General features: G+C 45.2%; 1 long non-coding RNA gene across 1 annotated transcript; it reads right to left on the bottom strand.

Annotated features, from left to right (window-relative positions):
• Positions 1-1,814: 1,814 nt before the first annotated feature.
• On the bottom strand, positions 1,815-20,344 carry LOC141982704 (uncharacterized). The gene is made up of 3 exons (XR_012638187.1): positions 19,553-20,344; positions 17,070-17,212; positions 1,815-8,391 (listed from the first exon to the last, which is right to left on the bottom strand). It is a non-coding gene; the product is annotated as an uncharacterized LOC141982704 (long non-coding RNA).
• Between the last annotated feature and the right edge of the window lie 273 nt (positions 20,345-20,617).

The following is a 20,617-nucleotide window of genomic DNA, read 5'->3' as shown; positions in this document are numbered from 1 at the left end:
GGCCAGTCCTCAGGTGGCAGCCCCACCAGCTTCTCGACGTCTCTGGCGGCCTGGGAAATTTTGGCCAGTCCTCAGCATGGCAGGGTTCCTCTGCAGGTTCCAGCAGCCAGTGGGATGCATCTGTCTCTCTTGGCAGCTCCAGCCCAGCTGAGCTACAGGGCCTCTTTTGTACTACCGCTTCCTGTGAGGCTGGCATGGTTTTCCTAGTTCTGCATACCAGGGGGCATGTTATGGTCCCTCCCTGGCAACCTCTGACAGAGGCCACACATCCTTGCTACAATACCCTAAACTGCTAAACAGCCTATACTCATCTGGTGTGACTCCTGCTAATGGGCCAGTCCTGCTACCCTCATAAAAGCAGCCCCACTGAAGGCAGTGGACCAAATTATTTTCTTGTAAGTTGTGTGATTCCATTTACTTTCTGAGTGACTCCAAATTTATATTGGTGTCAATGAGATTCTGATTTGATAGAGTTTCACACTGCTAAGCACAAATGCAAGAGACTATTCAAGGTGCAAGGCACTGGAAAATCAGGCCCAATGGAACTACACTTGTGAGTAAGTGTTGCAGGCATCCTTGTTGGGTGGCAGAGTGTCCTAGGTAACAGCGCACTGAACTGGAAGTCAGGAGACCTGGGTACTATTCCCAGCTCTGCTGCTGGCTGACCTTGGACAAGTCATTTTTCCTCGCTAAGCCTCAACTTTCCCTTCTGTGAAATGGGGATAATGATATTGACCTCCTTTGTAAAGCACTTTGAGATCTATGGATGAAGAGTGCTAGATAAGAGCTAAGTATCATATAGGAACAGGTCCATGTGTCGAAGACTTCAAGTATTTTAACATCTGAAGGGAGGAAACTGTTCAGAAACTACTGAGTCTGGACAAACTTTTCATGTCTCATTGGGCTGTACTCCTTACACTAGGTGATAAATACAGAGGCTGATACCTAGTTCTAAGTGGCTTTAGGAGTCTTTATGTGCCTTGGCTTAGCATTCTTCACCCTGTCTTTTTACTTATCTACTTATCAAGTAATATCTTGATCTAAGGAAAAATAATACTACATACTTTCCTTGATCTACTTTTTAACTTAGTGCTTCTCTGAACATAATTTGCTGTTCTTAACATGGGAGCTACAAACCTGCTCCCCCGCCCCAGCCTAACATGAAAAATTCAGCTATTTAGATGAACTTCAAGTTAATGGGTGCTAGCTGATTTTGATATGTTAGTTCTTTTTCTTTTCTCTCTCTCTCACTGGGGTTGAAAGAATAAAGGGTTATTATTAATTTATTTCCTGTTGCCTTAACTACGTGGGAAAGGAGCATCAAGGTAAAATCAGCCATATTATAATGCTGTCTGGAGTGACTCATGACTGTGAGTGTCTACCTCAGGGCAGACTATCAAAAACAGGGCAGATACCCCAAGCTGGTGGTATGTTCTATAATTAGATTTCACAAAGCCAGTAAAAAATGTGAACTCCTGGATCACTATCACGATGAGTCACAGATAGTCCCCTTAGGCTCTCCAGTCTATCTTGACAACCAGACAAACCAGACTCAGTGATAAATGGTCACTTACACCAAAAATCACACAATATTCAGGTTGCTTCCAATCCCAAGAGACCACTTACCCCAGATCAATTGGTACCCCAGATTTTACACCAAAGACAACACCTGTAGCCAATCCTGTAATAAACTATCTAAAGATTTATTAACTAAGAAAAAGGAATAAGAGAGTTATTTACATGTTAAAGCAAGCAAACATGTACCCACAAATGAATTATCAGCTACATACTAAGAGTGGTAGTGTTGTAGTGTTCTGTCAATTCAAAGTTTTGTTCATGGTGGACCCAGGGGATCTCTGACTTCAGTTTGGTGTCAGTAGCCCTGTCAGAGTTCAAACAGTGAAGAGATGGAAAATTTTCCTGTGACTTTGTTTTATTTCCTTAATTCAGCTTCCAAGTCCATAGGAGGAGCTTCCTTGCATGTAGCATTTCCAAGGTGCAATAGGAACATTAACCAATGCTCCTTGATGGCCCATCTGATTTTGATAGTCCTTCTGGTGGGGGGAGGGGAGGAAGAGACATGATTCCAGTGCCTTGGTTCACAAGTTCTGAGCAAACTTTTTCAAAGTTATAAAGCAAAACTTATGTATTTTCTTATAGCATGGAATACCAACATTACAAGTGAGATTAATGCATAGAGTACCCTATAAGCATTTCATAGAGTTTAAAAACTAAATACATTCTTATAAAACTGTAAGCAGAGTCAGGATGAGCTCCACCCTGACATCTGGTGGTGAGGTGTGGCAAGTTGTGGAAAAGAACTTCAGGGGCTGATCTCATTTGCATAGGCACACCCACCCCGCCTAGCATGAGCCCATAGCTGCCCAAATGGTCACTTTGGCTGCTGTGGGATCCCCAGTGTCTCTGTTATTGGGGCAGGAAGAATGAATTATTACCCTGATTATGGGAACTGTGCTTGGAACTGTACTTGGCCTTTTGTTATGATGGAGGGACTCGCCATCAACTAAGCACCACTCGCTAGGCAAGGGTCATGGGTTCCAAAACTCTGTGAATTGAGAGAGGCTGGGGACAAGTATTAATACTTGGTGGTATGGGCCCCTTGGTGAGGGCCTTACATGCTAATTGTACTTCCTTCTCTCTCCACTGTGGAATATCAGAGCTAATGTTGATTCCATTAGGAGTCTAGTTACAGGCTGCTGAGGTCACTTTGGGCTAATGGTGCACCAGCACTGAGGCTCCTCTACTACAAGCTGAATTCACCTAAGAGCTGAAATCACTGAGCGTTGTGTTAAGTAGTGGGGGAGCCTGAAGATATATTGTGGAGCAGTTTGCGGGACGGCTGGTGGAGCAGTTCATAGGACGGCGAGAGCTGCTTGTGGGCCGCGGAACAGTTCGTGGGACGGTGGGAGCTGTTTGTGGGGCGGCTGGCGGAGCGGAGCGAAGGCCTGTGGAGCTGTGGGGTGGTCAGCTTCAGATCATGTAAGGTGCCCCTTACCTCTCTCTCTCTCTCCCCGTCCCCCATCTCCACCCAGGTTGGGAGGTAAAGCTCTGCAGATAAACTTTCGAACTCTGGGGCTGCCCTGACCAGGGACAGAGACTTTTGGGTCATTGGACTTTTGGGACTTTGGGTAATTTGGGGTTGCTGGACTCAAGAACCAAAGGGAAAGGGCATGCCCCAATTGCTTGGGGTGGGTTTTTTTTTTGCTCATGGGTTGTGTTATGAATCCTGTTGGTGGTGTTTCCCCAACATAATGCCACATTGTTTCTCTCTGTTATTAAAAGGCTTTTTGCTACACTCAGACTATGTGCTTGCGAGAGGGGAAGTATTGCCTCTTGGAGGCGCCCAGCGGGGATGGTATATATTTGTCCCAGGTCACTGGGTGGGGGCTCGGGCCAGTTTGCATTGTGTTATTGGAATGGATCCCCTAGATATTGAACCCGGCCCTTGTTGCTGACAAGTCTGACGGGCAGAAGGGTTACAAAACTAATATATATTTTGAGAAAAACTAACATACAGGTGATCTGATCTGGTCTCCAGCTATGAATTTGTAAGTTCTTAACTAATGCCTGCAGCCTGGGCAAAAACTGGCATCTGATTTGCCAGCATCACACATATAATTTGTAATGTATATGTGTGTATATATACACACACATATACATACATACACATACACACAATTACTAATCATGTGACTGATATATCTATATATCATTGCTTTATTAGATGGTGCTTCCTTATGTATCCTCTATTGGTAATAGATAATTACTATAATTGTAGTATTTGGGGTCCAAGAGGCTGTGAGGATCTCCAGATTTCACCTGATCCAGCTGCCCCCATTGGGTGTCAGTGAGTATTTTTGTACTGTTTAAACAGGTACTTCTTTTAATTGTATGGTACTAATGTGTATTTCTCTCTCCAGTATTTTTTCCATTTTATTTTTTCACTTATTTAATTCCTCTTTCTGCCTCCCACCCCCATCCCTGTCCTATTACCCTTCCATTCTGGGAATTTCCTTCCCACTCCTGTAGAATATGTACTGGGAAGTGACATCCTGCCTCTGGATTATATAACTCTTTCTGTTTAGATATGCAAGAACTGTATGCTGTTCAGGAATATCTGCAATTTCTCATTTATTCACAAAATGACTTTATATTTTATCTGGTATATTTTAACAATGACAGCTTCAATAATTCAATATGTCTCCTGGAATAGAAAGTGTTATAATAACTCTATTAAAAGAAAAAATATACTCAGTGCTTAAAAAAGAGAATACTGATATTGCCATCTCTAGGTGATACATCTGACAGAACTTGAAGCTTGTAAATGAATCCAGATTGGGTATGCCTCTCAATTTCTAGCTGCTTTAACTTTAAAGTGAGGGATGTTGCTATGCTAACATGTAAAAAGTAGAATATTAAAATTCTGAGCCCAAGGTCAGAGAGAGGGCAAATTTACTGTCCTCAAGGCTGAAACTGGCAATTCTGTAATCATCTTTTTCAATCTCATTGGGCCAAACCAGAAACATCCCAATTTTTTTCATAATTTGTTTGAGTGTAAATGATATGGGCTGTCATTCTATTATAATAGCTGGAGATTTTAATGATTGTAACTCAGTCCTTGATAAATCTTTTCCATCGCCATATAAAAACATTAATACTTGTCAGGTACTTCATTACATAGATGACTGATTTAGACTTAGACAATGTATGGAAATTGGGTAAAGCTATAGCCAGGGGGTTTTTCCAGTTTTTTCAGCTCACGCAACATATTCAGGATTAGACTATTTCTTAGGCCTGATCTGCACTATGGGGTTAGGTCGAATTTAGCCTCCTTAGGTCGATTTAAAAATGACTGTGTCCACACAACCAACCCCGTTCTATCAACCTAAAGGGCTCTTAAAATCAACTTCTGTACTCCTCCCCGACGAGGGGAGTAGCCCTAAAATCGACCTTGCTGGGTCGAATTTGGAGTAGTGGGGATGCAAATTGATGGTATTGGCCTCCGGGAGCTATTCCAGAGTGCTCCATTGTGACCGCTCTGGACAGCACTTTCAACTCCGATGCACTAGCCAGGTACACAGGAAAAGCCCCAGGAACTTTTGAATTTCATTTCCTGTTTGGTCAGCGTGGCGAACTCAGCAGCACAGGTGACCATGCAGTCCCAGAATCACAAACGAGCTCCAGCATGATCTGATTGTTGTATGGGGAGAAGAATCTGTGCAGGCTGAACTCCGATCCAAAAGAAGAAATGCAAATATATTTGCCAAAATCTCACAGGGCATGTTGGACAGAGGCTACACCCAGGGACACACAGCAGTGCCGCATGAAAGTTAAGGAGCTGAGGCAAGCCTACCAAAAGACAAAGGAGGCAAATGGTCACTCCGGGTCAGAGCCCCATATGTGATCAGCTGCATGGCATTCTAGGGGGGACCCTACCACTACCTCACCACTGTCTGTGGACACCTGCAAGGGGGGAGTCTCCCACCACACGGAGGAGGATTTTGTGGTTGAGGAAGAGGAGGAGGATGAAGAGGAGGAGAATGCGCAGCAGACAAGCAGTGAATCTGTTCTCCCTGGCAGCCAGGACCTTTTCATCACCCTGGAGCCAATACCCTCCCAAGGCAGAATCCCCGACCCTGAGAAGGCACCTCTAGTGAGCGCACATTTGTAACTACAGTACGGGGTTTAAAAGCAATAGTGTTCACAGTCACCTGGTTGAAATAGGGGAATTTTTGTAAGGGAACAGTAAAAGGACCCCATTCATGCGGGGCTGTTTGCACTTGGCTAAAAGGGATCATCCCAGAGAATAGCCACACGGTGGGGAGGAGGGGTGAAGGGATCATCCAGGAGAATAGCCATGTGGTGGGGTGGAGGTAGGTGTGTGCTGCACATCTACCCGAATACTGCAGCCCCTCCTTTTAAATGTGAAACCCAACCCATTGCTTGCTCTGGGAAAGGGGGGTGCTGCAGTTTGAAAACATTCCCACATGTTATGAAGGTGTAAGAAGCCAACCCAATTTTACTCTTCCTTTTTATCTACCCCCAGGTGCAAATGTTTCTATGCTCCCCCTAATATCTCCATCCCTGAGGTTATCGCAGATTAGAAGGCGAAAAAAATGCAGTCGCGATGACATGTTTTCCGAGCTCATGCAGTCCTCCCACACTGATAGGGTACAGCTTAATGCATGGAGGCTGTCAGGGTTTCTTCCCCAAATTCAGAGTTTCTTCTGAACTCTAGGGTACAGATGTGGGGACCTGCATGAAAGACCCCCTAAGCTTATTCTTACCAGCTTAGGTTAAAAACTTCCCCAAGGTACAAACTTTGCCTTGTCTTTGAACAGTATGCTGCCACCACCAAGCGTTTTAAACAAAGAACAGGGAAAGAGACCACTTGGAGATGTCTTCCCACAAAATATCCCCCCAAGCCATACACACCCCCTTTCCTGGGGAAGGCTTGATAATTATATCCTAACCAATTTGTTACAAAATCATCAAAGAGGCAAACCCCTGGATCTTGGAACAATGGAAAAATCAGTCAGGTTCTTAAAAGAAGGATTTTATTAAAAAAAAAAAGAAAGGTAAAAATCATCTCTGTAAAATCAGAGGAGGGTGGTTGGCTTACAGGGAACTAAAATCAACAAAGGGGGTGGGTTTGCATCAAGGAGAAACACACACAACTGTCACACCGAAGCCTGGCCAGTCATGAAACTGGTTTTCAAAGCCTCTCTGATGCACAGCGCACCATGCTGTGCTCTTCTAATCACCCTAGTGTCTGGCTGCTCAAAATCGGATGCCAGGCGATTTTCCTTAACCTCCCACCCCACCATAAATGTCTCCCCCTTACTCTCACAGGTATTATGGAGCACACAGCAAGCAGCAATAACAATGGGAATGTTGGTTGCACTGAGGTCTGACCTAGCCAGCAAACAGCGCCAGTGAGCTTTTAAACATCCAAAGGAACATTCTACCACCATTCTGCACTTGCTCAGCCTATAGTTGAACTGCTCCTTACTACTGTCCAGGGTACATGAGCCATGGGACAAAGGGGTAGGCTGGGTCCCCAAGGATAACTATTGGCATGTCAACATTCCCAATGGTAATTTTCTAGTCTAGGAAGTAAGTCCCTTCTTGCAGCTGCTCGAACAGTCTGGAGTTCCTAAATATGTTAGCATCATGCACCTTTCCCGGCCATCCCACGCTGACGTCGGTGAAACGTCCCTTGTGATCCACCAGTGCTTGCAGCACCATTGAGAAGTACCCTTTGTGGTTTATGTACTGGATGGCAAGGTGATCCAGTGCCAAGATGGGGATATGCGTTCCATCTATCGCCCCACCACAGTTAGGGAACCCCACTGTAGCAAAGCCATCCAGTATGACCTGCACATTTCCCAGAGTCACTACCCTTGTAACAGAACATCAATGATTGCACTGGCTACTTGGATCGCAGCAGCCCCCACAGTAGACTTGCTCACTCCAAACTGATTCCCGACTGACCGGTAGCAGTCAGGCATTGTAAGCTTCCACAGGGCTATCGCCACTTGCTTCTCAACTGTCAGGGCAGCTCTCGTCTTGGTATTCCTGTGCTTCAGGGTGGGGGGAAGCAACTCACAGAGTTCCAGGAAAGTGGCCTTACACATGCAAAAGTTTCGCAGCCACTGTGAATCATCCCATACCCGCAACACTATGTGGTCCCACCAGTCTGTGCTTGTTTGCTGGGCCCAGAATCAGCGTTCCACTGTATCAACCAGCCCCACTGCCTCCATGATATCCCAATTGCCAAAGCCCATGCTTTCAGAAATGTCTGTGTCCATGTCCTCATCAAAATCCATCTCGTGCTGGCATCTCTTAGCCCGGTTCTGCATATACTCCAGGATAATGCATGAGGTGTTTACAATGCTCACAACAACAGTGGTGACGGTGAGCTGAGCGGGCTCCATGCTTGCCGTAGTATGGCGTCTGCAGGAGAGCAGAGTTGCAGCAGAAACGGTGGATGACGATAGTTAGCAGTCGTACAGCACCCAGGAGGACCAGAACAGATCCCCGAGCTCATCACTGGAGAGCAGAGTTGCAGCAGAAGCAGTGAATGACAATGGTTAGCAGTCCTAATGCACCGTCTGCTGACAGCAGCACCCAGGACACAACAGCAGCGGTGATGGTGAGGTGAGCTGAGCGGGCTCCATGCTTGCCGTGATATGGCATCTGCATGGAAAAAAGGCACGAAATGATCATCTGCCGTTGCTTTCACGGAGGGAGGGGCGACTGACGACATGTATCCAAAACCACTCACGACAATGTTTTTGCCCCATCAGGCATTGGGAGCTTAACCCAGAATTCCAATGGGCGGCGGAGACTGCAGGAACTGTGGGATAGCTAAGCACAGTGAACCGCTCCATAAGTTAATGCTAGCCACGGTAGTGAGGATGCACTGCACCGACTTAATGCGCTTAGTGTGGACATACGCAATCAACTGTATAAAACTGATTTCAAAAAGTCGACTTCTATAAGATCAACCTAATTTCATAGTGTAGACATACCCTTAGCGTCACAAGACTTGATCAATTCTGTCACTGACTATGCTCCTATACCTATGTCTTTTAGGCCCCCAGGGGATGTACTCTCAACTAAAATGTGGAGAATAAACACCTCTCCTTTTGATACATCATTTGTTAACCCTATCCAGCAGGAGTTAGAACTTTTTAAAAAATAAATGCCCTCAGTGCTTCATCAATTGCCATACTATAGGACGAGGTGGGAAAACTTTTTGGCCCAAGGGCCACATCGGGGTTGCAAAATTGTATGGAGGGTCGGGTAGGGAAAGCTGTGCCTCCCTAAACAGCCTGGCCCCCGCCCCCATCCATCCCCTCCCACTTCCCGCCCCCTGACTGCCCCCCTCAGAACCCCCGACCCATCCAACCCCCCCGCTCCTTGTCCCCTGACTACCCCCTCCTGGGACCCCCCACCCCTAATCAATGTTTGGTGGGGATCGACTTTTCCATTTTTGCAAGATGAATTTTTTAGCAACCAAAGCTGCACTTTGGAACCACATGTCCTTGTTACCAGGTAATTTCCAGGTACCAGAAATATATCTAAGAATGAAATTGAAGTGGGATGGCTCCAACTTAGCATCCAATATCAAACTGGTCTTTTGACCCATTTCATACCAGATATTCTGGACAAAGGGGCATACCCAAAACGTATGAGCTAATGTATAGAATTATAGAATAACAGGGTTGGAAGGGACCTCAGGAGGTCATCTAGTCCAACCCCCTGCTCAAAGCAGGACCAATCCCCAATTAAATCATCCCAGCCAGGGCTTTGTCAAGCCTGACCTTAAAAACTTCTAAGGAAGGAGATTCTACCACCTCCCTAGGTAACGCATTCCAGTGTTTCACCACCCTCCTAGTGAAAAGTTTTTCCTAATATCCAACCTAAACCTCCCCCACTGCAACTTGAGACCATTACTCCTTGTCCTGTCCTCTTCTACCACTGAGAATAGTCTAGAACCATCCTCTCTGGAACCACCTCTCAGGTAGTTGAAAGCAGCTATCAAATTCCCCCTCATTCTTCTCTTCTGCAGACTAAACAATCCCAGTTCCCTCAGCCTCTCCTCATAAGTCATGTGTTCCAGACCCCTCATCATTTTTGTTGCCCTTCGCTGGACTCTCTCCAATTTATCCACATCCTTCTTGTAGTGTGGGGCCCAAAACTGGATACAGTACTCCAGATGAGGCCTCACCAATGTAGCACCAAAGGTATCAAATTTCCAACAGCAGTCAGCATTTATGAGACCGTGATGGTCTTCACTCATGGTGTGGGCTTAGGCCCTTTCATATGCAGAGCGGGGCCCTCCCACTCCACCAGGCTCCAGTGCAGGGCCCTGTGAGGTCTACACAAGGGTCTGACACCCAGGAGCACCTTAACACTGCCCGCCCTGGGCCACTTCCTACCACCTGCTATTGTCCAAAGTTTGCAGTCTGTAACAGGAGGCTGTGAAGGGGGTCAGCTCAGTCCTTGGTGTCTCTCCATGGCTGAGCATTGCATGGTAGCTCCCTCCCTCTTGGGGCAGTGGATACCTTCTCTCATGTCTTGGTCCTCTGGCCAGGTCACTTCTCAGGCTCTCCCCTTCTGGGGTAATCCATAAAAAAACCACAAGAAATCAGCATAAATAAACTGAGTCCATAGGTCAGAGGGGGGAAATGCATCCCTCTCTGGATATAACAGAAGTAGGTCCTCCCTTCCCTCAGGGAGAGACCTTCAGGCAGTGGTTAAGGGAGAGATCCTGCCTTCCCTCATCCCTTTTCTCAGGAGTAGCAAGGCATAGGTCCTTTCTTTTCCCTGGTCTGTCTACAAATGAGCTGTTCTGCTCCCTTTTAACTCCTCCTCCAGTCTGTGCATCTTTTGCAGGTGTGGCAGGATGAGCCTCACTGAGCTCAGAGCAGCTCCTTAACCCTTTGTTGCCCAGTGTGGGGTTTGCATACTCCATCACAGAGGCCCATTACCATTAGCCCATGTGGAGACCAGTATATTCAAAAAAGTGTCTTCTGGTGAATAACCTGTAGTCTCAAATCTATAGTTGCTTTTTTTAGCATTAGATACAATTGTATTCCATTGGGTTAGAGATAGTTGTGTATCCAAATTTCTATTCCAAGCAACGCACAAATTATCAATCTTTGGCAGAGATTTTTGATCCAGAAAATCAGAAAAGGATACCGCTGGCCCAGTAAATACAGAAGGTTGCCTCTAAAATAATAAAAGTTCTGGAGTGCCCAATGCATCCAGTCCAAGCAGATCTGCAAGTAATGTTTTAACTGGAGCTATTACCATGCTCCAGAGCAGGGTAAGCCAAATTGTTGCTGGAGAGCTACAAATGGTTTTAATTTCTCATTGTCAATTAGCTGCGACACAGTGATCATTTCTCTGATCATTCTCTCCCTCCACATCAAGGATTTGCCACCAATTTTAAGGATAGACTTGCTCCATAGGACTGCCTCTACGTGGAAGAATGGATGGAAACATAACTTTGACGAAGCTTGCCTCACAGCCATTATTGTGGGAGCTCTAGAGCTATCAAATCTATAATAAATTTGATCCTACAATGCCTGAAAGGGGAGATGGTATACCAATTCTCATTCAGTCTGAGTCTATATGATTATATCTAATAGCCACAAAGACATCTGTCATAACAAAAAGGAGATATGATAATTTTCCAAGTTGGGAAAACAAAATCCTTCCAGTGATAGAGAGAGCTGTAATTTGTACAGAGTCAGCCTTACCTGAGCCCCAAAGAAACTTTCTGAAAATATTACTGAATTTCCTAAAATAAGTTTGAGGATATAGAAATAGAGAGACTCCTGAGGACATACAAAATTCTGGGAAGGACATTCATTTTCAGTATATTAATTTTACCCCACAAACTGAGAATTAACGAACTTCCTCTCCCCAGATGTTAAGCACTTGGGCAATAATTAGTTCTATATTTATCTTATGGATGTCCTGAAAATTTTGGGGAATCAGTACTTCTAAATATTTCATATAAGAGAATTGCCACTGAAAGTCCCAATTTGAGAAAAGGCCTTTGTAGGCATATTTGTTAATGCCTAAGATTTCTGATGTACCTCAGTTAATTTTATATCCTGAGAAGAGTCCAGACTTATTAATAGTGGTTAGAAGGTTATGAATGGTAATCTTGGGCTTAGATACAAATAACTACAAGAGCATTGTCTGCATGGAGCATAATTCTGACCTCTGTTATCCCCCACCCTTAGCCAGGAATATGTTGATTTACTCCAGTGGCAATGGCTAAAGGTTCTAGAGCTAAATCAAACAGAAGAAGAGAACGGGGCCAACCCTGCCTCTTACCTCTCTGCAATGGAAATGGGGCAGAATTAATATTATTGGTAACTACCCTGGAAGCCAGGTTAGAGGATAAAAGCTAATCCAGACAATAAATTGGTTACCAAATCCAAATTTCGCTAACACATGTAAAAAATAGTCCCAGGCTATACAGTCAAAAACCTTTTTGATATCTGAACAAATGGCAGCTAAGGGTTCTTTAGAATCTCTTCAAGTAGCAATAATATCAATCAGTTAATGCAAATTATCTGAACCATGTCTGTTTCAAAGTAAGCCTGCCTGATTTATATGCATAGCGTGTAAGAGAACTTTATCCTATTCTACAGCAAGAGCTTTAGCTAAAATCTTAGCTTCACAACTGACCAAGGGAATTGACCTGTAATTCCTACGTAGTCCAAGGTATTTCCCAGGTATAGGAATAACTGAAATTACAGTCTCTCAGAGTAGGTGGGAGAGTTTGCTCATTGAACATATTCAATAATCTAGGTGTCAAAGTTTCAGAGAACTTTTTTGTAATATTCAGTTGGAAACCTGTCTGCACCAGGTGTCTTTATGACCTTCATTTCTTTTATAGCCCGAGTCAGTTTCATGATTTCTAAAGGAGCATCTAAAACTTCCTTCTGAGAATCAGAGATCTGTGGTAGAGACAATCCACTAAAAAGTTACCTAGGGCATCTGTACTAATTCCCTCTTCAGCTAAATATAGTTTTGAAGAAAACTCTTGAAATTTTCTATTAATATCTGACTGTGTTGTGTATAATTTATTGAGACTATCATTAATAGCAGCAATCCTATTTCTGTTAGCCTTGTGCTTAAGTCTGTAAACCAATAGTTTGCCTGCTCTTTCTCCAGATTCCCAGTAGTTTTGCTTCAAACAGAGTAAAGCAGACAGCCTTTTGGGACAGAAGTTTCTTGATTTCATGTCTTGGATTGATGAGAGTTCTGAGTTTCTCTGTGGAGGGGGCAAAAGCATAGTCTGCATCCAAGGCCTTCATTTCCTTTGCAAGGGTATAAATTCTTTGGCCTCTCCACTTCTTTTTAAAGGTGGCATAAGATGACAAGACCTCTGATGAAGGTTTTAAAGGCTTCCTAGAGCAAAGGTGGGCAAACTACGGCCCACGGGCCACTTCCAGCCTGTGGGACCGTCCTGTCTGGCCCTTGGGCTCCCGGGCTTCCTCTACTGGAAGGCAGGGCCTTTACATCTCCGGGCCCTTTAAATCTGGATTTAAAGGCCCGGGGTTAGGGCTATGGTAGCAGCAGCTGGGAGCCCCAGGCCCTTTAAATCACCCCCTGAGCTCCCAGCTGCAGAGGTGGTTGGGAGCCCTGGGGCTCGGGGGCGTTTTAAAGAGGGCGATATAGAGGGCCCAGGGCTCTAGCTGCCGCTACCGCAGCAGAGTCCCAGGTCCTTTAAATTGCCGACCGAGCCCTGGGGGTCCAGCAGCAGGACCTCTACCCTGCAGGACCCTTTAAATCGTCCCCGGAGCCCTGCTCCCGGAGCACTGGGGTAGCGGTGGCAGAGCTCCGTCGGCTATTTAAAGGGCCGGGGTGGTAGAGGCAGCGGGAGCCCTGGACCCTTTAAAGAGCCATCGGAGCCCTGCCAGGACTCTGGCAGGCTCCAGGGGCTATTTAAAGGGCCCGGGGCTCCCACTGCCTCTACCGCCCCAGGCCCTTTAAATTGTCCCCAGAGCCCTGGGGTAGTGGCAGCGAGGATACGGTGGTGATTTAAAGGGCCTAGGGCAGTAGCGGTGGCAGGAGCCCTGGGTCCTTTAAATAGCCACCTGAGTACCGCCGCCCCTACCCCAGGCTCCGGCAGCAGGGCTCTGGCGGCAATTTAAAGGGCTGGGAGCTGCAGAGGCCCTTTAAATTGCCGCCTGGGGAAGCCGGTCCGCCCCGGTACGGCGCACCGGCTCTTGTCAGCAGGGGTGGCAGGTTTGTAGAAATTTTGGTGGTGCCCAAACTCTGCCCCCCCCAAACTCCACCCCCCACCTGCCCAAGGCTCTGGGAGGAAGTTTGGGTGAGGGAGGAGGTCTGGGGTGCAGGCCCTGGGCTGGGGCAGGAGATTGGGGTGTAGGAGGGGTGCAGGCTCTGGGAGGGAGTTTGGGGATGGGAGGGGGTGCAGTGGTGAGAGCTGTGGGGTGAGGCTGGGGATGGGTTTGGGGTGTGGCTGGGGATGAGGGGTTTGTGGTGTGGGAGGAGGCTCAGGGCTGAGGCAGAGGGTTAGGGTGCAGGGGGGATGAGGGCTCTGGCTGGGGCTGGAGATGAGGGGTTTGGGGTGTTGGAGAAGCTCAGGGCTAGGGCAGAGGGTTGGAGTGTGGGGGGATGAGGGCTCTGGCTGGGGGTATGGGCTCTGGGGTGGGGCAGGGCTGGGGATGAATTTGGGGCACAGGCAGGCTGCCCCGGGACTGGAGCCAGAGAGGAGGACTCCCCCCAGCCCTTTCTCTGCCAGCAGCAGTGAGCTCTGGGGGAGGGGGCCCGCTCTCCCCCCCTCCCCCCGGCAGCACACTCACCCCCACCACTGTCACTGCACGTGCTCCTAGGGCCCCTCTCAGGTCCCGGAATCTCCCTCGCCTCCCCTGTGGTGGGTGTCAGGGAGGGAGGGCTGCCATCACATGTGCACCTTGTCCCCTGCTGCTGCCCCTCACTGTAGCCTCACTGGGGGTGGGGGATGGGGCTGCCCCTTGCCAAGCATTTGGCAGGAGCGGTGACTGCGGGCAGGGGAGGTGGCTGTACTGGTGGAGGGTCCTGCCGGAAAATGAAAGGGTCTGAGGGGGAAGGGCAGGGGAAGGGCAGCCTGCCCTGCCACTGGTGGATGGGGGGCACTAGGACCCTGCCGCGGCAGTTGATGCAGGGAGGCAGCATGGAGCTGCAGGGGAAAGACAGGGACGCTCTGCTCCTGGACCCAGGGAAGCGCATGGGGGCAGCAAGGGGGGGGGCAGGGGACACTCGGGGAGGTGTGGGGGGGCAGCAGGTGGGACCGGGGGGAGACCCAGCCCCAAACATTGGTGGAGCCCAGGCCCCCAATATTGCTGGAGCCACGAGCCCATAGTACGCCATACTTTCACCTCTGGATGAATCTGGTATTTTGGTATATTTACTGGTTTTGTAAAAATTAATAAAAATATAAATAATAAGAAGAGAAATATATACAGGTACTCAAAAAGTACCTATATTTACTGATATTCCGTCAATTATTTCATGAAATACTGCTTGCATGTAACTTTTACTTCTACCCAGGCTCTTTCCCTCTGGGCCTGATTCTGCAGCCCTTGTTCATCTGAGTAGCTCAACTGGAAGGCTAGTTGTTTGAATAAGGGTCACAGGATGAGCCTCATGTCCTGTCTCAATCAGAAAATGGCCAATGACCATCTCCTCATACCATAATGTTTGACTAGAACTATAGCTCAACTAAGATGACTACAATCCAATGAATACCTTGTCTATGCTTGGGATTGGCCTTGATTCTTCCACTGATGGCCAGCATCTGATATAACTGCACTGGAGTGAACCCCAAGCATTGATAAAGAACTGAGACTTGCACCAGTTGAATTTGCACCTGCTTGACGCCATGGGAAGATCAACTGGTGCAAATTGTAGCTTTCCTTCACAACACGTGGGATCTGCATTGATACAGTTTTGCTGGATGCTGGCCACTAAAGGCTGACTCTTGTGTAGAGAAAGCTGATGTGACATCTGGCTTGAGCTACTCAAACCCTAAATATAATTTCACTTTAAAATGAAGCTTCTGATATGAATGGGGAAGACCTTTTAAATTAAATGTGTATAAATATTTGTCTAGAATGATTGTCTAATTCCCATGGTTTGTCTAAATTATTAAAAGAACGAAGATATAAATTTGAGAGGAAAGTTATGCTAAAAAGGCCAGGATTCATCTGCATGTCCCTTGATAAGGCTGTCATAAAACTAAATGGCTCCAAGCAAAGGAGCTCTAAAAAAACCCAACTCTGTAAAATGACTCTTCCCCCTGGTTTTTCTTGACAATTCTTAATCTATAAAGATGCAAGGACTGGAACTTGTCATGTGGAATATTTCTAGTCTAAATGGTAGGCAGAAATAGGAAATGTATACTAAAAGTGGTAGAACTTTATGACCTGTCCAAACAGCATTTGTTCAGGCTAATTACAAAAGTTAAAATGAGATTCCCTTAAATGTATACCATGCTCATGAAAGCAAGAATGGAACCTAATAGTGGAGTAGTACCTTAAAAGGCCAAATTCTCCTCCTCATCATGTGAGCAATCCTATAGAAATCATTGGGACTTCCCGAGAGTAAAACAAGCTGGTTTTGACCCATGACGGGTGTATGTGTGTGTGGTGGTGGTGTCCAATCCCACACTTATTATGTAGGCAATAATTTCACTGAAGATTTTTAGCACTAAGCCCAGTTTGAGAGACTGCCTTTTTCCTGATGGCAAACTGCCACAGCTGAGGTCTATGGAGGTGCCTAAACTGGAGAAACTCCCTTGACATAAAGGAACTGGTGATGGAGAGCTCTCCTTAAGGATCCCTTTTTTCAGAAGTGCACTCCTTGCACTCTCATTGGCCCACAATACCAGAGCTTGTTGACTGACAGGGCATGCTACAGGGATCATCTTTTTAAAGCTGCTTGGAATGGGGTGTGCACAAAGGTGGGGGCGGGGAGGATATCACTTGGTGGTGGTTATTAAAGAAGGCAGGAAATATTACTTGATATTACTGCATGGCTTATTTAGTTATTATACTCTGTAGAGCTGTTGCTGTTTTTTCTTTAGTTGAGATTGATTGTACCCTATCGTGTCTGTAATTGTTCGGGGGAGCCGAAGCTGTAAAATAAAAAACCCTTTGCTCTCTTAAATCCAAATAAAGCAAACATGCTACTTGGGAAATTAATCAGATTTTAAAGACTCTTTCTCCATAAGGTGGACAAAACAGCAACTTTGTTTAATGTAAGGCATGTATTTTCCATTATGTATCGGAGGGAAAAAGACAAATTTTGCCTGCTTGTCTGTTTGTCTCTCTCTCTCTTTCTCTCTCTCTGTGTCCTCGTGGCTAATGGCTCCCTGTCAGTGCACAGGCCCAACATATTTAAAATACCACTTATCTTAAATAATGGGGACTCTGTGCCCTTTTAACTTTCTACAATGGGAATTAATTTAAAAAGCAGATGGTGAAGCTGAGAAACTGATGGCTGCTGCTTACCTGAATCTAACATCTAACTCCTGGTCCCAGTCAACTTTTCTTCCGAAATTGTCACCTCTGCCCAGCATTAGTCTAGAGCTCTTATTTCCCCTTGGAGAAGAGAAAAACCTAGAGAGCTTTGAGTCAAAAGAGCCCAGGCATTTCTGAAATATAAACAAAAATTATAGAGTGCGTTTTAATTCCTGGTGGAAATCTTTTAACAACAAACAAAGCTATTTTAATGGATGCTTTGAATAGTTAAGGGGAGTGTGTGGCCTACATAACCCTTTGTCTCTGCAGCGTTTTTCATCGAATCATTATTCATTTTTAACAGATCAGCTTTTGATACCAGGGACCCTGTAGCCAAGGCTGAAAGACTTGTTTCTGGTGAAACTGAAGCCAGGAGAATCTAGCCACACAATATTAATTGATCTTTTGAGCAGATGGTGATGGTCGTTAGAATTATGTAATTTTTCAGCCTTTGTTTCTCTCGTAAGTGTGTATTTAACTATATCTATGTGTAGTAAGATATCATTACTATTGACATGAGAATAAGGAGACACAAGTAACCCAGGAAGAAAAAAAAATAAAATCAATGCTAATGATCTAATTAACCCAAACAATTCATTGTGGGTGTTAGAGGTTGAGAAAGGAGGTCATGAAGAGCCTACAGGCTCTCTATATAGAATAGTATGTCATTGAAAGCTTAGATCTCTTGTAGTTCTGTGGCTGTCAAATCATTAGTCTGCTATGGCATAGGCTGTGCAAAAAAAAAGAAAGAAAGAAAGAAGGAAATTGCAGAAATACTATACTATACTATAGAAATACTCTGTATTTTAAACAGAAAACTGGATGCTGGTTTTTTCCTTTGTGCATAGTCTGATGTTGGTTATTTATGATCAAGACATGGCTACACCATTAGCTGGGGTGGAAGGATGAAACAAACCTAAAATGCCTCCATTAGCTAAGAAAACTAATGAAGGATGGGAAAGGAAAGTTTAGTAACTATTTAAAAATATTATGCTCCTTAATCTTTAGGGAGCCTCTACTCCCAGTTCTAGGGGTGATTCTTTCCCTTTTCCCATACTGCTCTCCTGTAGCAGACTCTATCCTCCAATCTAACACACAGTAAAGAATTAAGCCTTACAGCACCTGTGACATTACCCAGGGTACAATCTGGACTGTTGAACAGCTGTGTCCCCTCAATTCTCCAACCTGGGTGCCTTTTACACTGCTTCACTGTGACAACAACCACTCCTGGTCTGCTCACACACAGCCTCCAGCATGTAAATTATTCCCACTTACACTGTATGAGTGCTATGACCAGCCACTCTTGAATTACACTACAGAGTAACACCAGCAAATTCCCAGTCCCAGACTTTCTCTGAGAAATGTGTGTCTTGTACTGCCCAGCCCTCTCCTGGAAACCCAAGCTCATGTTAAGTCTGTCATTTTATTAATAGAAAATGATATCCACAAATCCCATTATCTTAAATAGTTTCCCAAACACTTCAATCCTAGCACACTGGTTTAGTTAAAACAATAAAACAAAATTATTAACTACAGAAAGGTAGATTTTAAGTGACTACAAGTAATGACGCATAAAAGTCAGAATTGGTTACAAAGAAATAAAAGGTGTGTCATAAATATAAAGGGAAGGGTAATCACCTTTAAAATCCCTCCTGGCCAGAGGAAAAACCCTTTCACCTGTAAAAGGTTAAGAAGCTAGGATAACCTCGCTGGCACCTGACCAAAATGACCAATGAGGAGACAAGATACTTTCAAAAGCTGGGAGGACGGAAAAAAACAAAGGGTCTGTGTCTGTCTGTGTGATGCTTTTGCCGGGGACAGAACAGGAATGGAGTCTTAGAACTTAGTAAGTAATCTAGCTAGATATGCGTTAGATTATGATTTCTTTAAATGGCTGAGAAATTAAGTTGTGCTGAATAGAATGAATATTCCTGTCTGTGTGTCTTTTTGTAACTTAAGATTTTGCCTAGAGGGATTCTCTATGTTTTGAATCTAATTACCCTGTAAGGCATTTACCATCCTGATTTTACAGAGGTGATTCTTTTTACTGTTTCTTCTATTAAAATGTTTCTTTTCAAGAACTGAATGCTTTTTTCATTGTTCTAAGATCCAAGGGTTTGGGTCTGTGGTCACCTATGCAAATTGGTGAGGATTTTTACCAAACCTTTCCCAGGAAGTGAGGTGCAAGGGTTGGGAGGATTTTGGGGGGAAAGACGTTTCCAAACAACGTTTCCCCAATAAACCCAGATAAATGTTTGGTGGTGGCAATGGAAGTCCAAGGGCAAAGGGTAAAATAGTTTTTACCTTGGGGAAGTTTTAACCTAAGCTGGTGAAAGTAAGCTTAGGAGGTTTTCATGCAGGTCCCCACATCTGTACCCCAGAGTTCAGAGTGGGGAAGGAACCTTGACAAGGTGAAACACAACTAATACCTAACTTAACAAGCTAAGTAAATTCAAAGCAAAAGTCTCTCTCACCACATGTTCTAGCAGTCTTACTGACTGAATTCCTTTCTGCTGGGATCCCTCCCCATTTCAGTGATGCTTCCTTTGTTCTTCAAGTGTTGTCTATGCCATGAGTAGAAATGAAGGGAGAAATATCTTGGGGCATCTATTGCCCATTCATATATCTTTTCCTCTTCTTTGAGAATCATCTCCAACTGGGGTTCAGGAGACAGAAAGTCAGTGGGGATGGGAACGGCCAGCTGTTTCTTTGCCAGGATGTCAATTTCTTGCTCACACCCTTTTTCCTGCCAAAGAATGGCAGCTTAAACAGGTGATAATCCATTTGATTTTGTTGACATCTGGCTGAGGCAAAAGTTTGCCTTTTGTCTCTGAAGAACTGGTTTGTGGCTGCTTCCCCAGATTTGTGGCTGCTTCCCCAGATATGTCTTAGTAACATCACAGAGTAGAATCTTATAACTTTACGTACAATGTTGCCACACATTTTATGAGGACAATAAAGATCAGTAAATCATGGGTTTTCAGATGATACCTTACAAGGCATAGTTTGTACAAAATTGATCATAGTCTTGAAAAAAGAGATGGACATGGGGATACAGACTGTCACAACACCCCTGTGGGATAGGTGAGAATTATATCTATTTTTAGCATGTAAATTATTGGTTATTGGTAAATTCCATTGGCAAATGGAAGTACAGAAAACGTAACTGATTTCCAAACGCCAAATAAGAACTGTGTGGCGGCGTAACTGGGCATAGAAGTTGGATGTCCTGACTGCCAGGACTGTTAACCATTATTCCATTCCTCTTTTCCATTCAAGGGGCTGATCACTAGACTTACATACCCTCAAACTTTAGGCATGTCGATATAGGTGAATTGATGATACACACAACATCTTATCCAAAAGATTTAGAATCATTAAGCCTCATAACATGCCTGTGAGGTAGACATTTACAAACAGATACACTGAGACAAAGGGAGGCTAAATGACTTGCTGAAGACCACAACACATCAGTAACAAAGCAAGGAATAAAACCCAGGAGCCCTGCCCCCTACTCCCCTCTTGCTGCTTCTATCACT

The sequence above is a fragment of the Natator depressus genome, chromosome 2, assembly GCF_965152275.1.
Source record: "Natator depressus isolate rNatDep1 chromosome 2, rNatDep2.hap1, whole genome shotgun sequence".
Taxonomy (NCBI): Eukaryota; Metazoa; Chordata; order Testudines; family Cheloniidae; genus Natator; species Natator depressus.
This window is presented reverse-complemented; position numbering and strand designations above follow the sequence as displayed.